General features: G+C 42.9%; 1 pseudogene; it reads left to right on the plus strand.

Moving 5' to 3' along the window:
* LOC105523675 overlaps positions 1 to 13564 on the plus strand; it is a 136027-nt pseudogene extending 122463 nt beyond the window's left edge.
* Positions 13565 to 16878: the final 3314 nt, after the last annotated feature.

The raw sequence follows: 16878 nt of genomic DNA on the forward strand, positions 1-16878 counted from the left end.
GCCTCCCAGGTTCATGCCATTCTCCTGCCTCAGCCTCCCGAGTAGCTGGGACTACAGGCGCCCGCCACCTCGCCCGGCTAATTTTTTGTATTTTTATAGAGATGGCGTTTCACCATGTTAGCCAGGATGGTCTCGATCTCCTGACTTCGTGATCTGCCCACCTCAGCCTCCCAAAGTGCTCGGATTACAGGAGTGAGCCACCGCGCCAGGCCATCCTGGTTAATTTTCTCTGAGTGTAAGCAGCAGAAGCCCACTCTGGCTAACTTAAGCAACGCAGGATGCACTGACAGAAGGTAGGGGGTGTTGAAGGATGGAAGGGAAGGCTGAAGATCCAGGCTTGGCATGAAAAACGACCAGGGCAGTGCCAGAAGAAGTCTTGTTCAGTCACGCCTGGGGGATAAATTCCAAAGCATATTTGAAACTTTTAGTCATTCTGTTCAAAATTTAAATCACAAGGCGAGAAGATCTGAATGGCCCTGTGCTATGAACTTTACCACTTACTACTTGCTTGACTCTGGGAAGGTTACTTCACTGCTTTGTGACTCAGTTTCCTCATCTGTAAAATGGGGACACTCATAGCGGCTACTTCATAGGTTATGTGAGACTTAAATAAGACGGTGCTTACAAAGTGCTTAGCCCAAAGTCTAGCACATGGTAAATCTTCAATTAATATTAGCTAACAACTGCAACAATAACAACAACTGCTACTGTCACTGCAACTACTGTTATTATTATTATTATTATTTGAGATGGTGTCTCACTCTATCGCCCAGGCTGGAGTGCAGTGGCATAATCTCGGCTTACTGCAACCTCCGCCTCCTGGGTTCAAGCAATTCTCCTGCCTCGGCCTCCCAAGTAGCTGGGATTACAGGTGCATGCCACTACACCTGGCTAATTTTGTATTTTTAGTGGAGGAGTTTCACCATGTTGGTCAGGCTAGTCTCGAACTCTTGACCTCAGGTAATCCACCTGTCTCAGCCTCCCAAAGTGCTAGGATTATGGGCATGAGCCACCGTGCCCAATCCAGACTATTACTGTTTTGGTTGGCTTGCTTCTGTGCATAGTACAGGGTCAGGCACACAGTAGGTGCTTAGTTTTAGTGCTGAATGAATGAACAAATAAATGAATGACTTCTGCTCTAATACATAGCAATCAAATTCTTTGAAGTCATCTTTAGACATTTCTTTCTTCTTCTTTATTTATTTATTATTATTATTATTATTATTATTTTGTGATGGAGTTTTGCTTTCGTTGCCTAGGCTGGAGTGCAGTGGTGCGATCTCAGCTCACTGCAACCACCACCTCCTGGGTTCGAGTGATTCTCCTGCCTCAGCCTCCTGAGTAGTTGGGATTACAGACATGTGCCACCATGCCTGACTAATTTTTTGCATTTTTAGTAGAGACGGGGTTTCTCTATGTTGATCAGGCTGGTCTCGAACTTCCAACTTCAGATGATCCACCTGCCTTGGCCTCCCAAAGTGCTGGGATTACAGGTGTGAGCTACTGTCCCTGGCCTAGACATTTCTTATAATTAGATCAAAGCAAGAAAAATCAACATACAAGAATCTCAGTGCATTTAAATATTAGACACACCCTCCTGAGTGATTTTTTTTTTTTTTTTTTCGAGAAAGAGTTTCACTCCTGTTGCCCAGGCTGGAGTCCAGTGGTTCGATCTCAGCTCACTGCAACCTCCACCTCCCGGGTTCAAGTGATTCTCCTGCCTCAGCCTCTGGAGTAGCTGGGATTTCAGGCATGCACCACCAAGCCTGGCTTATTTTGTACTTTTAGTAAAGATGGGGTTTCACCACGTTGGCCAGCCTGGTTTCGAACTCCTAACCTCAAGTGATCCACCCACCTTGGCCTCCTGAAGTGCTGGGATCACAGATGTGAGCCACCGCACCTGGGCCTTAGTGACTGTGTTCTGTGTCTGCAGTCCTCTTTCTGAAAAATAATCCCTGATGTTGCTCATAGTCTGAGTCCTTCAGAAATGCTGCAAACAACTCCACTCCAAGGAGGTGAATCGTCTGCTGATGGGATTGCATTCCACGTCAATTCTCATGTCATATTTGATTAATTTTATATCTAGCTTCATTACATCTCATCCCTCACTTCAAAGGTGTCCTTCATAGGGGACACTGGAGTAAGCAGAGAGGGGAGACCGAGCAATGGACATCCTGCTGCGAAGAGTTCATGGGCACCCCAAACAGTAGCAACTGAGATTTAACGCTCTCAGAGTCCCCCTCTGCCCGCGAGATGAGCTCTCTGCTGGTTCTACAGCGTTTCCCAAGCTTGAGTCACAGTGCCCCAGCCACCATGAGACAGCTACTTTACACACCATTAATCGGCAGAATGGCTGGCAAATGCTGACCCACTTAGCAGTGATACCCAAGCAGGTGACGGCTACTGGAGCTGACAGCATCTGGCCGGAGGGCACACATCTCCAGGCAGGCCGTCTGGAGCTCTCTGAGTTCTATGTGGGTTACTGTGAAGCTCAAGGAGAGACATCCAGCTTCCTGGCCAAGAGTTGCTTAAATGGGTCAGGGCAGGATTGAACTCTGGCACACCTGAGTTCTGGGCCCTTTCTCACCAGGGCTGATGACATCTCCTTTCCATTCTTCCCCTTCTACCCACGTCTTACCACATCTTGGAACTCTGAGGATTCATCTAATATTTATTGAATTCAATTCAATAATTTGTTGAGTGGTGTCGCAGAAACCTCTGCTGTTTACGTTACGTCTGTCCTGTTGGCCCACTTCTAATTTCAGTTGAAGCTGTGTGCATGTGGCATGTGCGACCACAGCTGTGGCTATGGATGGAGGCTGAGCCTGGATCCTGGCCTCAGACCGTGTTGTAGTTGTGGTCACAGACTGAGCCCTCATTTTGGTCACAGACTGAGCTCTGATCACAGTCACGGACTGAGCCTTCCTCCTGGTCACAGAGAGAGCCTTGATTCTGGTCACAGACTGAGCTCTACAGACTAAGCTCTGATCATAAAAGAACACAGCGAGAAAGAGATTGAGGATGGCTCAGTTCAGGCCACCCTCACTTCCGCAGTCGCAGGTGGGAGCCACACCCTCTCAGTGGGATATGAGGAGTGGGGACATCAGAGTAAAGGCATCCTGCATCTGAACAAAGACAGCGCCAATTATGGCAGCTCACATTCTCAGGTTCTTAACTTGGGAAAAGCCACTGTGGTTTCAGGCACAGACTAATGAGGTTTTCAGAGCTGTGTCTTATTTCCTTTAGCGCATAGAGGTTATTGTGTTTTGCAGGAAAATTAACTGGCAATTAAATTTCTGAAAAAGTGTTTGAAACTCCTACAAGCGGTGCCTCATTGTTTTGCAAGATTGGGTACACAATGTAATAATTTCATCTGCAAATTAATTTTCTCTCACAGCTTCTGATGTAACTGCAATGTCATCCATTTAGTCATTCATTCATCCCTCGATTCACTGCACATTTACTACGAACCTCATGTTGAACCTGGCACTGTGGGGAGGGCAGAGGTGGGTCTCTACTTCCCAGGCAGCTCCCTGTCTAGAGGGAAGGCAGGATTTTCTCAGAAATAAAGGTCACAGGAGGCAGACTGTGATCATTCCATTAGAAGGAGATTTATAGTGATTTGGACTTTCAGATTTAGGAGGAGGGGGAGGTAACTTCTGACTTTGTCTCAGTGAAGAAAGAATAGAAAGCAAGCTGAAAGTAGCCAGGTGCAGCGGCTCATGCCTGTAATCCCAGCACTTTGGGAGACTGAGGCAGGTGGATCATGAGGTCAAGAGATCAAGACCATCGTGGCTGACAGGGTGAAACCCTGCCTCTACTAAAAAAACAAAAATTAGCTGGGCATGGTGGCACGCGTCTGTAGTCCCAGCTACTCAGGAGGCTGAGGCAGGAGAATCGCTTGAACCTGGGAGGTAGAGATTGCAGTGAGCACCACTGCACTACAGCCTGGCGACAGAGAGAGAGAGAGACAGAGAGAAAAAAAAAAAAAAAGAAAGCTGAAGGTAATAGTACCTGACATTGACTGGGCACCTGCTGTATGCCAGACTCTGTGGCAAGTGTTTTGCATCTGGGATCTCATTCAATCCTTAGGCCAGTCCTGTGAGGTAGTGTTATAACCCCCGTTACAGATGAGGAAACTGAGGCTCAGACAGGTTAGATGACTTGCTTGAGATCAAGTACCCAGTAAGTGCTGGAGTCTGTTTTGGAACTCACAACTGTCTGATGAAAACATTTCCCACTAAACATGCTAAATTCTCTAAGGATGACTTCTTTGCCAAGGGGTGTGTAGCCTTCCTGCTTCCCATTGGCACAAATGAAGGAGCTGGAGAAGGTCTAGATGGGAGTTCTGCCAAGGCCAGAATGACATCAAATGTGCTCTGAAGAAGAGAGTGGCTGGGACTGCAGGAAAGATGGCTACGTGGTCACTTACTGAATATCTACTATGTGTCTACATAGTGCTTTCCATATGTTTTCTCATTTAATCCTCACATATAGTCTTCAAGGTAGGCATTATCAGCTGCATCATTTTGTTGTTGTTAAGGAAATGAAGACTTAGAGAAGCTAAATGATCTGTTCATGGTCACACAACTGGTAAATGAGGGAGCTGTGATTCATGCTCAGGTCTGTCTGACTCTGACATCTGACTTCTTTTCTTTGCTTTCTTTTCTTATTTATTTATTTATTTATTTATTTATTTATTTATTTATTTATTTATTTTGAGATGGAGTTCTTCTCTTGTCACCCAGGCTGGAGTGCAATGGCGTGGTCTTGGCTCACTGCAACCTCTGCCTCCCGGGTTCAAGCAATTCTCCTGCCTCCTGCCTCAGCCTCCCGAGTAGCTGGGGTTACAGGCACACGCCATCATGCCTGGATAATTTTTGTATTTTTAGTAGAGACCTGGTTTCATCCTGTTGGCCAGGCTGGTCTCAAACTCCTGACCTCAGGTGATCCACCTGCCTTGGCTTCCCAAAGCGCTGGGATTGCAGGTGTGAGCCACCATGCACAGCCCTGACACTTTTCATCTTACTTTGCTGCTGCTTCTGTGGTGTGGTGTATACCCAGTCTCGGAGCATGGTGGACTGTTACAAGGTGCCCGTTGTAGGTTGTTCTTAGGAGTTTGTTTCTGAGATTAGGCATCAGGAAGAAGGGATGACGTCCTGAGGCTCCAGCCCTAATTCTGACTCCTGTCCCCAGCTGGATCCTTAACCAGAGCCAATCATCTCATCCACCTTTTCTTAAGAGGCCTAATCTATCCCATGGCAATTACTAACACTTGTACATAGATGACATGCTAATCCTACCTGGGCCCTTCCCCTGAGCTGCAGACCTTTACCTGTTCATCTCCCAGACAACTCTTTCCAGATGACCCTGTGAATGTGAACCCAGCATGGCCAGATGAAATCATCACTTTCTCCTGCCCTTCCTAATGGTCCCCATTTCAGTGAACAGCACCCTCTAAGAGCCTTTCTTTTCAAATCCTTTCCTCTCTCAAGCATGTAAGTAACAACTTTGTGCCTGCATCCTGTCTTTCCTTCCAATGGTTCCCTTACTCCACTCCCACACCACTGCCTTGGTTCAAGCCTCATGCCTCCTCTCAGATGGTTGCTTGCTTTTAGTGTTGCTCTCCCCAGCTCCATACTGTAGCTAGAGTGGTGGTTGCAGGGGGCATGGGCTCTGAACCTGTGATGTGCTGTCACCCACGGCAAGTCCCTTAACCTTTCTGTGTCTCCTCTTCCCCGTAAGTGAAATGAAGATAACAGAACCTTCCTGGTCGGGTTTGTGTGAATTATAGGACATGATACAGATACAGCACGTGGAAATGGATTTGGCTCATAATAGATACTCAATAACTATTAGCCAATGTGATTACTATTTAAGCAGAACAGATGACACCTATTCTGCTCAAAATCTTCTGATGGCTCCTCATTGCTTCTGGAATGAAATCCAAGTTCCTTATAGGCCTTTGAATCTGGCTCTGACCATCTCTCTAGCACCATAACCTGATATCCTGGAGCTCATCCCTCACCCCCATCTCTACCTCTTGTCTGCCCCCGTATTTTTTCTACCTTATTTTTGTATATATTTATGGTGTATGACATGATGTTTTGAAATATCTGTAAGTTGTGGAATTTCCCCCCTTTTAATTCCATCCATATGGATAGAAACTTGGGTTTCTAGGATGTAGCACAAGGAGTGGGGATCCTATGTCTTAGTTCAATCTGCTATAACAGAATACTATAGACTGGGTGGCTTGAACAATGGGAATTTATTTCTTATAGTTTTGAAGTCTGGAAGGCTGAGACCAGGGTACCAGCATGGTTGGGTTCTGGTGAGGGCCCTCTTCCTGGTTCACACATGGCTGAATTCTCATGGTGTCCTCACATGGTAGATACAGAACACAGAGAGGAAGCAAGCCCTCTTACATCTCTCCTTATGTGGGCACTAATCCCATCATGGGAGCTCTACCCTCAATGCCTAAACACCTCTCAAAGGCCCCATCCCCAATATAATCACATTGGTTTCAATATATGAATTATGTGAGTTTATGGTCTTAATCAAATTTGGGCATTTTGTGACCATTATTCCTTTAAATATTTTTTCTGTGCCCCCCCCCCCCACCACTGAACTCTGCCTGTCTTTTTTCTTCTGGTGACTTCAGTTACATGTATATAAAGCCACCTGAAATTGTTCCGTAGTTCACTAATGCTATCTTCATTATTTTTCAGTTTTTTTCTTCTGTGTGTTTCATTTTTGATAGTTTCTATTACTATGTCTTCAAGTTCAATAATTTTTTCTTCTACGATGTCTAATCTGCCATTAATCCCATCCAATGTATGTTTCACTTCAACCATTATAGGTTTAATCTCTAAAAGGCCAAAGTCAAACTTTTAGAAAAAGGATAGGTAGAGTTGGGTGGTGGTAGGGGGGCACACAAAAAATATTTAAAGGAATAATGGTCACAAAATGCCCAAATTTGATTAAGACTATAAACTCACATCCAAGAACCTCAATAAATCCTAAGAGCAAGAAGCCTAAAGAACACTACACCAAGGTACATCATTATTGAATTGCTAAAAATCAGTGATAAAGATAGAATCTTAAAAGCAACTACAGAGAAAGATGTTACTATACCAGAACAAAGATAACGATGTCAGTAGACTTGCCAGAAACAGTGCAAACAAGGGGACAATAGAGAAATATCTTTAAAATACCGAAAAATACTGTCTACTAGAATTCTATACTCAACAGACATGTCTTTCAAAATCAAAGTCTAAAAAAAATTCATCACCAACAGACCCATATGCTAAGAAATGTTAGAAGAAGTCTTCTGGACAGAAGGAAAATGATATCACATGAAAATCTGCATCTGCATGAAAGAATAAAGAGCACTAGAAATAGTAACTACACATACAAGTATATGACATTTTCATATCATTTAAATCTTAAAGATAATGTCTGTGTAATTGAAAATAATAACAATGTACTGCAGGGTTTGTAACATATGCAAATGGAAAATGTACGACAACCTGAACACAAAAGTTGTGTGGGGATAAATGGAAGTATGCTATCGTAAGGTTCCCATACCATACTTAAAATGGTATCATATCACTTTAAGTAGACTATGACAGGTTAAACATATATATATATTATAAACCCTAATGCAATGATTAACAAAAGAAAACGTGATGATTTATAAACCAATAAAGGAGATAACATCATAAAACATACTTGCTTAATCCAAATGAATGCAGAAAAAGAGAGAAAAAAAAGGGACAAATGGAAAACAAATAGTAAGATGACAGATTCAAACTTGGCCATAATAATAATCACATTAAATGTAAATGGGCTAAACACCCGAATTATAAAAACATTTCAGACTGAATAAAAAACATGGCCTAATTACACACAGCCCACAAAAGACACACCTTAAAAATAAAATACACAAGTAGATTTAAAATTAAAGAATGGAAAAATATACACCATGCTAACACTAATTAAATGAAAACTTATGTGTTTATATTAAATTTCAGACTCAAAACAAATTACTAGGGTTTTTTTTTTTAAGAAGATGATTTTGTAATGGGAAAAGGATCAATTCATCAAGAGAACACAATAATCCTAAAATTTTATGAATCTAATAAGAGTCTCAAAATACTCGAAGAAAAAACTGAGGTAATTTCAAGGAAAAAATAGACAAATCCACAATCTTAGATATTTCAATTCTCACTTCTCAATAACTGATAGAAAAATTAGGTAAATCAATAAAGATATAGAAGTTTTGAACACTGTGAACCAATTTCACTAAATTCACATTTAGTGAATTACTTTTTTGAGTGCAAAAGTAGTTGTGGTTTTTGCATTTTTGGAATTTGCTGTTTGCTATTGGAACACATTTTTAAATAAATGTGGTTATGTTATCCATCACTTTAATGGGCATTTCTTGTTTTTTTCCTAATGACTTATTACTTGCTGTTTATTCTGTTTACTTTATGCTTATTTTAGACTATAGAAATGATGTTAGACAAAGAGGAACTTCAAGCGATTTTCTTATTTGAGTTCAAAATGGGTAGTAAAGCAGCGGAGACAACTCGCAACATCAATAATACATTTGGCCCAGGAACTGCTAACAAACGTGCAGTGCGGTGGTGGATCAAGAAGTTTTGCAAAGGAGACAAGAGCCTTGAAGATGAAGAGTGCAGTGGCTTGCCATCAGAAGTCGACAACAACCAGTTGAGGGCAATCATCGAAGCTGATCCTCTCACAGCTACACAAGAAGTTGCCAAAGAACTCAACGTTGACCATTCTGTGGTCATTTGGCATTTGAAGCACATTGGAAAGGTGAAAAAGCTCGATCATCTCATGAGCTGAGCAAAAATTTAAAAAAAAATCATGATTTTGAAGTGTCATCTTCTCTTATTCTGTGCAACAACAATGAACCGTTTCTCGGTCAGATTGTGATGTGTGATTAAAAGTGGATTTTATATGACAACTGGCAATGACCAGCTCAGTGGTTGGACTTATAAGAAGCTCCAAAGCACTTCGAAAAGCCAAACCTGCACACAAAAAAGTCATGGTCACTGTTTGATGGTCTGTTGCCAGTCTGAGCCACCACAGCTTTCTGAATACCAGCAAAACCATTACATCTGAGAAGAATGTTCAACATATCGGTGAGATGCACCGAAAACTGCAAGGCCTGCAGCCAGCACTGGTCAGCAGAAAGTGCCCAATTCTTCTCCATGACAACATCTGACTACTCGTTACACGAACAACATTTCAAAAGTTGAAAAAATTGGGCTGCAGAGTTTTACCTCATCTGTCAAATTCACCTGACCTCTTGCCAATTGACCACCACCTTTTCAAGCATCTTGACAACTTTTTGCAGGGAAAAGGCTTCCACAACCAGCAGGAGGCAGAAAATGCTTTCCATGAGTTCGTTTCAATCCTGAAGCAAGGATTTTTACGCTACAGGAATAAACAAGCTTATTTCTCATTGACAAAAACGTGTTGCTTGTAATGGTTCCTATTTTGACTAACAAAGATGTGTTTCATGTAGGTTTCATACCAGGGATGGAGGGATGGTTTAACATCTGTGATGGTTAATATTGAGTGTCAACTTGATTGGATTGAAGGATGCAAAGTATTGTTCCTGGGTGTGCCTGTGAAGGTGTTGCCAAAGGAGATTAACATTTGAGTCAGTGGACTGGGAGAGGCAGACTTACCCTCAATTTGGGTGAGCATCATCTAATCAGATGCCAGTGCAGCTATGGTAAAAGCAGGCAGAGAAATGTGAAAGGATTGAGTCTTCTGGCCTACATCTTTCTCCCGTGCTGGATGCTTCCTGCCCAGTAATATCAGACTCCAAGTTCTTCAGCTTTGGGACTGTTGGACCTCTGCTCAGACTGAAGGCTGCACTGTCGGTTTCCCTACTTTTGAGGTTTTGGGACTCGAACTGGCTTCCTTGCTCCTCACCTTGCAGACGGCCTATTGTGGGACCTCACCTTATGATTGTGTGAGTCAATACTACTTAATAAACTTCCCTTTATATATACATCTATCTTACTAGTTCTGCCCCTCTAGAGAACCCTGACTGATCCAACATCCACAAGTCAGTAAATGTGATACATCACATAAACAGAATTAAAAACAAAAAATCACATGATCATCTCAATAGATGCAGAAAAAGTATTTGACAAAATCCAGCATCACTTTATGATTGACACCCTTAGCAAAATCAGCATAGAAGAGACATACCTTAAGGTAATAAAAGCCATCTATGGCAAACTCACAGTCAACATTATACTAAATAAGGAAAAGTTGAAAGCATTCCCCCGAGAACTGGAAGAAGACAAGAATGTTCACTTTTACAACTTCCATTCAACATAGTAATGGAAGTCCTAGCCAGAGCAATCAGACAGGAGAGAAAAATAAAAGACATCCAAATTGATAAAGAGGAAGTCAAACTGTTGCTGTTTGCTGATGATATGCTCGTATACCTAGAAAAACCCTAAAGACTCATCAAAAAGTTCCTAGAACTAGTAAATGAATTCAGCAAAGTTTCAGGCTACAAAATTAATGTAAACAAATCATTATATACAAATCGTGTACACATTGTACACAAATATAGCTCTGCTATATTCCAACAGTGACCAAGTTGAGAATCAAATAAAGAACTCAACCCCTTTCACAATGGTTGCAAAAAAAAGAAAATACTTAGGGATATACTTAATGAAAGACATGAAAGACTTCTACAAGGCAAACTACAAAACATTGCTGAAAGAAATCATAGATGACACAAACAAATGGAAACACATCTCATGCTCATAGATGGGTAGAATCAATATTGTGAAAACAACCATACTGTCAAAAGCAATCTACAAATTCCATGCAATTCCCAACAAAATACCATCATCATTCTTCACAAAACTAGAAAAAAACAATTCTAATATTCATATGGAACCAAAAAAGAGCCCACATAACCAAAGCAAGACTAAGCAAAAGGAACAAATCTGGAGGCATCACATTACCTGACTTCAAACTATACTATAAGGCCATAGTCACCAAAACAGCATGGTACTGGTATGAAAATAGGCACGTAGACCAATGGAACAGAATACAGAACCTAGAAAAAAAGCCAAATGATCTTTGACAAAGCAAACAAAAATATACAGTGGGGAAAGGACACCTTATGCAACAAATGGTGCTGGGATAATTGGCAAGCCACATGTAGAAGAATGAAAATGGATCCTCATCTCTCATCTTATACAAAAATCAACTTGAGATGGATTAAGGGCTTACATCTAAGACCTGAAACCATAAAGATTTTAGAAGATAACATCAGAAAAACTCTTCTAGACATTGGCTTAGGCAAAGACTTCATGACCAATAACCCAAAAACAAATGCAACAAAAACAAAGATAAATAGACGGGGCTTAATTAAATTAAAAAGCTTCTGCACAGCAAAAGGAATAATCACCAGAGTTAACAGACAGCCCACAGAGTGGAAGAAAATCTTCACAATCTATACATCTGGCAAAGGACTAATATTCAGAATCTACAATGAACTCAAACAAATCAGCAAGAGAAAAACAAACAATTGCATCAAAAAGTGGGCTAGGGACATGAATAGACAATTCTCAAAAGAAGATACACAAATGGCCAACAAGCATATGGAAAAATTCTCAACATCACTAATTATAATGGAAGTGCAAGTCAAAACCACAATGTGATACTACCTCACTCCTGCAAGAATGGCCATAATAAAAAAATTAAAAAGTAATAGATGTTGGTGTGGATGTTGTGAAAAGGGGGGGCTTTTACATTGTTGGTGGGAATGTAAACTAGTACAACCACTATGAAAAACAGTGTGGAGATTCCTTAAAGAACTGAAAGTAGATCCACCATTTGATCCAGCCATCCCACTACTGGGTATCTACCCAGAGGAAAAAAAGTCATTATATGAAAAAGAAACTTGCACACACATGTTTATAGCGGCACAATTTGCAATTGCAAAAATGTGGAACCAACTCAAATGCTCATCAGTCAACAAGTGGATAAACAAACTGTGGTATATATATACAATGGAATACTACTTAGCCATAAAAATGAATGAATTAATGGCATTCACAGCAACCTGAATGGAATTGGAGACTATTATTTTAAGTGAAGTAACTCAGGAATGGAAAATTCTCACCAATATGTGGGAGCTAAGCTAGGAGGACACAAAGGCATAAGAATGATACATTGGACTTTGGGGACTCAGGTGAAAGGGTGGAGGGTGGTGAGGGACAAAAGACTACACATTAGGTACAGTGTACACTGCTTGGGTGATGGGTGCACCAAAATCTCAGAAATCACCACTAAATAACTTATTCATGTAACCAAACACCACTGGTTCCCCCAAAACCTATTGAAATAAAAAATTAAAAGTTAAAAAAAGTGTGTGTGAACCTAGTTACAATGATTTTAAATTCATGGACCAAAGCCACAATTACTTTGGTACCAACCTAGTGCAACTCCACCCGGTGAGAGCAGAATATACATTCTCTTCAAACACACCATGAGGTCTTCCTGCAAACTTCCCTGGTCCAACACGGCTTCGTGGCTGCGCAGCATCTCTGCAGTGTCACAGTGGTTACCGGAAGGCCAAGGCCTGTCCTGGGGATGTTGCAGCTGTGGCTGCGGCTGTGGTGCTCTTCCATTCAAGGACAATGAAGGCTACTGGTTCTGCTCCCTCTCTGTTCACAAAGTGGATCCCTGGAAGGATGCTCATTCCACCCTGCTGTCCAAGAAGGAGACCAGCAACCTCTACAAGATCCAGTTTCACAGTGAGACGCCGGAATGCCCAGATGCCTATAGTAGGCACTGATGGAGGCAGCACTGCCCATGCTGCACCAGGATGAGGACCACCTCTGGTCCTCATGGGCAACTGGAACATGTGCTGTGGGGAGCAGGACTAGGCACTGCACCTGTGGAGGTTCTCAGGTGGCTACCCAGCCCTTATGGACTGCATGACAAGGAGTACCTGGAGGTCCGGGAGTGCAGCCGGATGCTGTTGTCCAGGAGACACCAATTGCTCCTTGAGTTCAACTTCTGGAATGAGCCACAGCCCAGAGCGGGCTCCAACATCTTATGAGCTGAGGACCCGCAAACTCAAGCCAGGAACCATGATGGAGTAGGGGAACAACTGGGCTCCTGCCAGCAGGTACCAGCAGCAAGTCCCAGCAGGAGAACCAGGAGGTGATGGTGCCTTCTCCCATATAGGAGAGCTCCACCTTGTGCATCGTCTCTGGGCCGATAAAGACCCACAGTCTTGGCAGGAGACCCACAGTGCTGCCTGCAGGAAGAGGGGCTGGGATGAAATGTCTATTATACAGTTCTCCTGGTGCAACACATGGAGTCTTGGATCAGGGTCCTCTTGAAGACCTCACCTCTCCAGTCATGCTGCCAACACTTCTACCTTCCTCCCGTTCTCCCTCAGGGCAACCCCAGACAGAGGATCACCCCAGTCCTGCTGTCATGGTTTTCTTTTGGCTCTGGGAGGAGTCTGAGGATCTGTGCTTAGCTCAGACAAGGGGGAACAGAAGGATGACAAATTCTGAGGACTTACAGCTCAGCTCAGCTCCTTCCTGCCTTCCCCTCCTCCCTCATTCCCCCTGCTGGAAGTAGTTCCTAATTTCTCTGAATGAAGCATAACAATCCTCTAGGCCTGCTTACATCTTTCCTAAGATTTCTCAGTCCCCAGCTAATCACCACAGAAACCCTCGGTTTAGCTGAATGGCACAAAAGGAAGTGTGTCTAGTGGTTAGAGGTGGAATGGGAGGGAAGGAGGTCAGGCCAGGCCAGGCCAGGCCAGGCCAGGTCCTCAGGAATTCCCCGATCTCCACTGGGCCACTGCCACCCACTTGCTGTTCAGTCTAAGCCAAGTCCCTCCTGATGGGGAAAATCCTGGAACTGCTAAAAAAATCCCCCTCAACTCAGCAAGGTAAGGAAGATACCCAGACATTCCACCCAAAAAGACAGGGAAAAGGGATGGGAACCAGGAAGGATTTAGGGGCAGGAGACAGACATGTAACAGAACCCAGAAGGCACAACTTAGAGAAGTTCTGAAACTTGGGTTTGAACTGCAGAATTTGGAATTTGAAATACAGAATTGGAAGATAGAACAGAGATGACAAGCTGGGCGCGGTGGCTTACTCCTGTAATCCCAGCAATTTGGGAGGCTGAGGTGGGCGGATCACGAGGTCAGGAGTTTGAGACCAGCCTGGCCAACATGGTGAAACTCTGTCTCCACTAAAAACACAAAAATTAGCCGGGCGTGGTGGTGCGTGCCTGTAATCGCAGCTACTCAGGAGGCTGAGGCAGGAGAATCGCTTGAACCTGGGAGGCGGAGGTTGCAGTGAACTGAGATCGTGCCACTGCACTCCAGCCTGGGCAACATAGAGAGACTCTGTCTCAAAAAACAAAAAAACAAAACAACAACAACAACAACAAAAAAAGAGGTGACAGAAAACCATTTGGGGAAGGGTTCCTAATACTAGACAGATGGAGAGTTACTTGTCTGCTTTTCCCTACATGTTGGGGTTGAGGACATGAATGTGTAGTTCCAGTCCTTTGCAGAGAGTCTCTCCTGCCCTCCCTCCTTCCTGCAGGCAGAAGTATAGGCCAGTGTTTCCTTCATCCCGATTCCTTGTCCCCTACTTGACATTCTGTCAGCTCAATCCTTATCCTCTAGGGCCACCAACCGTATGGACTGGGGGGGTCTCCTCAGTGAAAACCATACTTTATGAACCCTTGGGATAGCTTGATTCTGCTCCTCTTCCAGGAAAGCTTATGCTGGCGTTGCTGATGGAACCAACTAGACATTTGCTATAAAAACAAACAGAAAACAAGCACAGTATATACTTTTGTCAAGATACGCCACACTCTGGCGTTTAAAACAAGACACAATAAATTTAAAGGGATTTGGTTCATGCCAAATGGACCCCAGTGGATTAAATTTGACCCCAATGAATTAAATTATAAATCAATGACAAGAAGCTCTCTGAAAAAAGTCCTCAAAGGCCGGGCGCGGTGGCTCAAGCCTGTAATCCCAGCTACCCGGGAGGCTGAGGCAGGAGAATGGCGTGAACCCGGGAGGCGGAGCTTGCAGTGAGCTCAGAGCCGGCCACAGCACTCCAGCCTGGGTGACAGAGCGAGACTCCGTCTCAAAAAAAAAAAAAAAAAAAAAAAAAAAGTCCTCAAATATTTAGGAACTAAATAGCATACGCTGCTGGTGGGACGTCAAATGGTACAAATACTTTGGAAAATAATTTAGCAATTTATTAATTCAACTCCTAGATATTTATCCAAGCAAAATGAAAGCATACGTCTATACAAAGACTTGCACATAAATGTTCCTAGCAGCTTTATTGGTAACAGCAAAAAAAAAAAAAAAAACCAAACACCTGAACAGATGAATGGATACACACTGTGGTACATCCGTGTAATGGAATATTACTCAATAATAAAAAGGAATGAACTATTGATACAAGCAACAACAGGAATCAGTCTCACGTTAAGTAAAAGGAGACAGATAAGAAAAACGCAAATACTTTAAAATCCATTCATAAAAAATCATAAGAAACAAAAGCTACTTGATAATGACAGAAAGTGGACCTGTAGTTGTCTGAAGAGAGGGGTGTCAGGGAGTGGCTGGAGGGAGAAATTATAAAGAGGCATGAGAAAACTTTTGGGATTGATGAATTTGTTGACATGTTGATTGTGGTGACAGTTTCCTGGGTGTGTACCGTACATACATATGTCAAATTATAGAGACCTTAAGTATGTGTGATTTACCGTACGTCAATTGCGCCTCTAAAAACTGTCTAAAAATGTGATGGTTCTGCCGGGCGCGGTGACTCACGCCTGTAATCCCTGCACTTTGGGAGGCCGAGGCGGGCGGATCATGAGGTCAGGAGATGATCAGCCTGGCTAACACAGTGAAACCCCGTCTCTACTAAAAATACAAAAAATTCACTGGGTGAGGTGGCGGGCACCTGTAGTCCCCAGCTACTCGGGAGGCTGAGGCAGGAGAATGGCATGAACCCGGGAGGCGGAGCTTGCAGTGAGCTGAGGTCGTGCCACTGCACTCCAGCCCGGCAGACAGAGCAAGACTCTGCCGCAAATAAATAAACAAACAAATAAATAAATAAAATAAAATAAAATGTGATGGATTTTTTTTATTGTGGTAAAATATATAAAACATAAAATTTACCATTTTAATCATTTTTGTTTAATTTTTAATTTTTAACTTTTATGGGTACATATATATATATATATACATACATACTTTTTTTTTTTTTGAGAGAGTCTCACTCTGTTGCTTAGGCTGGAGTTCAGTGGCACAGTCCTGGCTCACTACAACCTCTGCCTCCTGGGTTCAAGCAGTTCTCCTGCCTCAGCCTCCCAAGTAGCTGGGATTACAAGCTGGCTAAATTAGCTATCACACCTGGCTAGTTTTTGTATTTTTCCTAGAACCAGGGTTTCACCCTGTTGGCCAGGCTGGTCTCGAACTCCTGGCCTCAAGCAATCCACCTGCCTGGGCCTCCCAAAGTGTTGAGATTACAGGCGTGAGCCACTGCGCCTGGCCTACCTTGTATATTTAAGGGCTAGTATATTTATGGGCTACATGAAATATTTTCATATGGCCATACAATGCGTAATAATTACATCAGGATAAATAAGGGTACCCGTTATCTCAAGCATTTATCATTTGTGTGTGTGTGTGTGTGTGTGTGTGTGTTAAAGATCCATTTTAACCATTTTAAAGGATATAGTTCAGTAGCATTAGCAGATTTATATAGTTGTGCAACCATCACCACCATCCATCTCCAGGAC

Source organism: Colobus angolensis, unplaced genomic scaffold (assembly GCF_000951035.1).
Source record: "Colobus angolensis palliatus isolate OR3802 unplaced genomic scaffold, Cang.pa_1.0 Scaffold47, whole genome shotgun sequence".
Lineage (NCBI taxonomy): Eukaryota > Metazoa > Chordata > Mammalia > Primates > Cercopithecidae > Colobus > Colobus angolensis.